Genomic DNA, 6,834 nt, shown 5'->3' on the forward strand with positions numbered 1-6,834 from the left:
GTCGTTAGCACTACTTTTATTATTAAAGTATATTTTCTCCAATGTGTTCGTTGACTTTGATCAAGGAGTTCGTTGACTTTGGTCAAGGACTTCACAACATAAATACCCTTTTTTTTTTTATAGGTCAGTAGGTATAAATCACGTGGTATAAAGAGAACAATCAAATAAAAGCATTAAGACCCATAGAATTATTTTCATGATCACTGATATTTGATATTTTGGTCTCTTTAATTTATCTTATTGGCTTTAAATTATTTTTTATATAACTCCTACTTTAAAAGGGCATGAAAATACTAATTAAAATTGTTAAAATAGACATAAATTTAAATTACTTTTTATTAATATATTAGGTTATTATTAATATATTAGGATTTATAGAAAATAAGATATAATTATTTTTTATTAAAATATTAAGAGTATAATAGGAAGTTTAAAAAGGTATGGTAACTTATTTAATAAACTAGTTATAAAAAGCAACCCAATCTACTTTTAAATGTTGTTGTTAAAACATAAAAACTTATGAAGTAAATAGTTTTTTAAAATTTTACCAAGTACTGTTTTTATCAAAAATTATAAAATAAGTGGTTTATAGTGCTTCAACCTCAATCCCAAACCAGTCCTTAATTTGTGTTGAGTTATATATAATTCATCTTTTTGATATCTATCTTGAAATTTTTAAACTAAAGATTATTATCTTGAATGCATAGGTTCGAGTCCACCCACAGTTGACACTCGATTCTTCCGCTAATGTTAAAAAATTGGTGGAGATAGACCATTACCACCAAATAAAATAGATTTCTCTCCAAAATTTTATGAGGGTAAAAATTGGAATTGCACTTCAGCAGGCTTCATTTTAAATTGTCCCAATATATTTCAGATTATAAATAATAGTGAGCTATAATATACATTATAAAAAAAATATTATCTTGATGTTCCTTTTTATATGACTAGTTAAAGTTAGTAAGAGAAGTAATCATAAGAGCGAGAAACCAACATATGAGCGTTAACTAAGTAATGTAAATATGAAAACTATTGAACATTAAACGTTATAGGTATATCACTAAAAGAAAATTGAAAGTTAACTTGGTTTTACTTCTAATTAGTAAAAAAGAAAAAGAAAATTGAAATGACTGCCATGTGTCATATATTTATAGAAAACAGGAACATGTGTGTGACTCATTTATTAACCAGCACCACCTCAGCATCACTAATTAATTACAAGTTGTGATGGCAACCAACACAGTAGGAAAACTTTCTCATCTTTCTGAAACTTTCATTTGTAATTTATTTTAATTCATCAGGTGATTGCGTCAGCATCACTGCTAAAACTGAGGCTGCAAATGTTTGCCACCGGCCGGGCTTGCCCAGAAGAAAAGACTGGTTGAGGGAGTAGTTCGAGTCCTACAATTTCTTATTGTAAATATAATTTAAAAAAAGAAAAAAGATGTGTTTAGAAATATTTTATCATTATTTTTTTAAATATATTTGTTTTCATTTTATTTTAAAGGTCAGTGAGTAAGTAAAGTTAAACTAATTTTTTTTATCCCTTACCTTCTTAAGAATCTACTCAGTTAAATAAAATTATTTGAAAACTACTCAATTAAGCATTCTCGTGGATATATTATTTAAGAATTCAATTCACAGCAGTACTAGCCATTAAGTTCCATATACACAATCTACTCATCCAATTTTAATTATCCAAAAATGGAGTTTCATATCACATATCACACATAATAATGCATGTCATTATTTTAAGATTTTAGAATTTTATTATTTTAGTTCTTTAATTTTTTTTATTTAATTAGAGTCAATTATGGTATGTATTTTAGTCTATTATTTCTATTATAATTGTAATTTAATTTTTTTAAAGTTAATTTAGAAAAGTAGGTTTATTTTGTTATAAATAGAGAGGTTTTGTTATTCTTTTCATAACTTCAATTATTCAATAAAATCCTTCTTTTAAAATTTCCTTTGAGATTATTTATGAAAATCTCTTTTGTAGAATTATTTGGATTAGAGTATCATTTAATCTTGCTTAACCCGATATTAGAATCTCATTGAATCATTTGGATTAAAATGAAACCTAATCACATTTCAATTTGAGCGTAATCTAATCGAGTTTGTTTAGTTAGATATTAGAATAATATCTAATGTTTATCTACCTTATCATTCTGCTTCCACTTCCCTGCTCTATCAGTTAGTATTAGAGCAGTTCTATGCGAATTGTAAAACATTCTTGGCTATACACATCCATCCTCGCGAGATCTATCACTGAAAAAAATAGAAAATAAAAAATCCCAAATTATCAAAACTAACCACTGCCCACCACCACCCCCATCTCCACTACCCGGCCATCATTGCAACCATCTGACTCGTCAGCCACCAACTATCAAATCCCAGCCAACCCCACCCCCAACCACCTCCAGAGCCTCTGCGAAACACCATGATAGGTCCCGATCAAATACAGAAAAGTAATGCCTGATATTTGTTCAGTTTATGGTATGAACAACCAGTATTTGTTTAACTAATTTTTCTTTCCCTTTATTCGTCTTGGTTGCTACTTATTTATACAGAAAAACATAAAGGATACTACTAACTTGTAGCCCAAAATCTTGGCTCCAGCCACATCAAATCCTTATTAACAACTAGATAAAAACAAAACAGAAAAATAAACTAACTTTTCCGCAACAACTTGGACGTAGACTTTTACTCCAATATCAATTCCTCCCGTGCTCTTGTTCCAACTAACTCGCATGAAAGAGTTATGTGGGAGAATGATTGCATGGTTTGCATGGTCAAACAAAGTCCACAAGCTTGCTGCTAGGCTTTGAAACTCTAGCTGACCTCCTTGGTTGTCTAACAATGCCCCCGCCAAGAAGAGAACCCTTGTCCTCAAGGGTCATAGATGGAAACTGCTGCTGGATCACGGTTAAATCTTCCCACGTAGCCTCCTCTGTCGGCAATTTGTTCCAACGTACTAGACTCTGTTCAATGAATTTCCCGCCACGTTTTAACCATCGTGTGTCTAAAATTTCAGCAGGTTCAAGCATTAGCACACCCTCATCATCAATTGGAGGAATGTCGCTGCTATTCTCGGATAAGTCTCCCATGGCTTTTTTGAGCAAGGACACATGGAACACGGGATGTACACGGGCACCGGCAGGCAACTGTAGTTTGTAGGCGACGGTCCCGATTTTTTCCAAAACACGATAGGGCCCAAAAAACTTGCTTGCTAACTTTTGATGCGCCCGCTTAAACACAGAGGTTTGTCGATACGGGTGAAGTTTTAAAAACACCAAATCATCTTTGTGAAACTGCACATCTCTACGGTGTTTATCTGCTGTTTGTTTCATGCGATTGGTGGCAATCGCCAAATTACGCTTGAGCTGGGCTAGTAACTCATCTCTGGTCAACAGTGCTTTATCAACCTCGTTGACCGGTGAGGTGCCCACATGATATTGCGGAACTGTGGGAGGGTCCCGGCCATACAGTGCCTTGAAAGGTGTCATGTCCGTGGATATGTGATATGTCGTGTTATACCAATATTCAGCCCAAGGTAGATATTCATGCCACTTACGCGGCCACTGATGAACAAAACTCCGTAGGTACTGCTCGAGACATCGGTTAATTACCTCGGTCTGGCCGTCGGATTGTGGGTGATAAGCCGAACTCATGCTGAGTTTTGTACCTGACATTTTGAAAAACTCCTGCCAAAATTTGCTGATGAAGATTGGATCTCGATCACTCACAATAGATTTTGGCATGCCATGCAACTTGAATATGCCTTCTATGAACCGTTCGGCCACTATCTTTGCTGAGAAGGGGTGAGACAAAGACATGAAGTGTGCTGACTTGCTGAGTCTATCGACGACAACGAAGATGGTGTTCTTGCCTTGTGACATCGGTAACCCTTCAATAAAATCCAACATAATGTCATCCCAAACTTGGCACGGTATGGGCAGTGGCTGAAGTAGCCAGGCTGGTCTGAGAGTGGTGGCTTTTGTGCGTTGGCAAGTCTCACAATTATTAACGTATTGCTGTACCGTACGAAACATGGCCGGCCAATAGAACTGTTGTGCCAACCTCTTATAAGTACGCAAGACTCCAGAATGGCCTCCGATTCTAGTGTTGTGGGCTTCAAACATCAATTTGTCACGTATCTGGTGAGGGACCACAACCCGCCCATTATAGAAAACTAATCCATTCTTTGTTGTGTACGGTCCTGTTGGTTGAGTTTCAGCAAGTGTAGTAACTTGTTGAATGTAATCGTCACCTGTTGCAGCTGTCTTAATTTCTTCCCAAACAGTTACCTGCGGCACAAATAAGTAATTCATCATTGGGCTGTCCGGTCGTCGCGAGAGGGCGTCAGCGGCAGTGTTGTCCCGCCCCGGGCGATATAGGATTTCATATTCATAGCCCATGAGCTTTGCCAACCACTTTTGTTGCTCAGGGGTTGCCGCTTTTTGTTCCAATAGGTACTTAAGACTCTGCTGGTCAGTTTGGATTATAAATTTCTGCCCCAAAATATACGGTCTCCACATTCGTATTGCTTCAAGTATGGCCAGCATTTCCTTGGCGTAAATAGACCAAGATTTTTTTGAGACCACTAATGCACGGCTCATAAATGCAATTGGCCTGCCCTGTTGTTGCAGAACAGCCCCAATTCCGTCTCCTGATGCATCTGCTTCGATAATAAAAGTGTCTTGGAAGTTTGGCATAGCCAATGTGGGGGTGCTGGACATTGCTTGTTTGAGTCTCCGAAAGGCTTCTTCTGCCTCATCACTCCAGCCAAATTGATTTTTTTTTTAGTAAGTTGGTTAAGGGCCGAGCAATGACGCCATATCCTTGCACAAACTTTCGGTAATATCCGGTTAATCCGAGAAATCCTCGCAGCTCTGTTATGGTTTGTGGCGCGGGCCAAGAGAGCATGGCAGCAATTTTTTTGTTGTCTACTTTGACGCCGTGACACGTGACAATATGCCCTAAGTACTCGAGTTCCTGCTGTCCGAATGTGCATTTGCTGGATTTGAGAAAAAACTTATGTTGCTTGAGAATCTCCATTGCCTGTTTCACATGATCAAGATGACTGTCCCAAGTCGGACTGTAAATCAGTATGTCATCAAAAAAAACCAAAATAAACTTCCTGAGATGTGGCCGAAAAATGGAGTTCATGATCGCCTGAAAGGTTGACGGCGCATTGCATAATCTGAATGGCATGACTAGATATTCGTAGTGGCCATTGTGGGTACGGAATGCGGTCTTATGAATATCCGATGGATTGACTCGAACTTGGTGGTAACCGGCACGGAGGTCGAGCTTCGTAAAATAGGCGGCTCCGTAGAGCTCGTCGATCATATCGTCGACTGTTGGAATTGGAAACCGGTCCTTGATGGTGGCGTCGTTGAGGGCGCGGTAATCTGTGCAAAACCTCCAGCTTCCATCTTTTTTTTTGACAAGTAATACCGGCGACGAGAAAGGACTGGTGCTGGGCCTTATTAATCTAGAATTAAGCATCTCCTGCACCTGTTTTTCTATTTCTTCTTTTTGGAAGTGTGCATAACGATAGGGCCCGACGTTGATAGGCTCTGTTCCCTCTTTAAGTGTGATACAATGGTCAATTTCGCGCTTAGGAGGAAGTTGAGTTGGTTCCTGAAATAGCTCCCTGTAATTTCGTAAAAGCCCCTGCATTGCCGCTGGTGCCATGACCTCTTCCAATTGTAATTGGAAGCAAATTGTAAATGCCTCGTGTCCCTGTTTAATCTCGTTATTAATCTCCGCTATTGTCGCCGTTTGTAGAGATTGAGGATTGAGCCCTTGTAGATGTCGTGGCCTATTGTTCCAATTGAAATTCATAGTGAGAGATTTCCAGTTGCATTCTACTGTTCCCAATTCTTCGAGCCACTATATTCCCAATACCAAATCTAATCCTGATATGGGCAGTGCGTAGACGGTTAGAAAAAATGGAATATCTTGGATTAGAATTTGTGTATTCTCAAACTTCCCTTGACACGCCAATTTTTCACCATTTGCAACTTTGACAGGAAACGCAGCCGTTGGTATAATAGGGAGTTTCAGCAAGTTTGCTAGGCGGGTGCTAATAAAATTATGTGTTGATCCACTGTCAATCAACACAATAATTTCATATGGCCCGATTTTCGCCTTAACGCGCATCGTTTGTGGTGCCGTCCAGCCGGTTAAGGCATAGAAGGTGATCTTGGGATCGTAGGATGCTTCCTCAATTGGCGCCGCTTCGAGAGTTTCCTCATATTCGTCCTCGGCTTCTAAGATTAGAAGTTGAGCTTTAGTACACCGATGACCTGCCGTGAATTTCTCATTGCAGTTGAAGCACAAACCCTGTGCTCGGCGACGTTGCATCTCCTCCCAAGTAAGCTTCTTGAATGGTGTTGCCGGTGAGTTCTTATTGACAATTGGTGATGTTGTTGCTGTCCGATTGGAAAATGTTGGCCGGATTAATTTTCGCTGCCGCGCGATCTGTTCATCTTTCATCCGTGCTAGGCTGATGGCCTCCTTAAGAGTTTTTGGTCGAAACAAGCGAATCTCCTCCGAAATCTCGGGTTTGAGTCCTCCCATGAAGGTGCCTACTAACGCCCGCTGAGTCCATCCGTGAACCTTGTTGCCCAGCCTCTCAAACTCCTTTTGATAATCTCGCAATGTTCCAGTTTGTTGCACACGAGATAAGGCCTCGTCAAAATCTTCACATTCCGTCGGTCCGAAACGCGCCCACATCTCCTCGACAAATGTGTTCCATGTTACTGTTTGTCCATCTTCTTGGTAGGCGCGGCGCAACCATTGCCACCACTGGTTGGCTTCTCC

This window comes from Citrus clementina, unplaced genomic scaffold, assembly GCF_000493195.1.
Source record: "Citrus clementina cultivar Clemenules unplaced genomic scaffold, Citrus_clementina_v1.0 scaffold_9, whole genome shotgun sequence".
In the NCBI taxonomy this organism is placed as follows: Eukaryota; Viridiplantae; Streptophyta; class Magnoliopsida; order Sapindales; family Rutaceae; genus Citrus; species Citrus x clementina.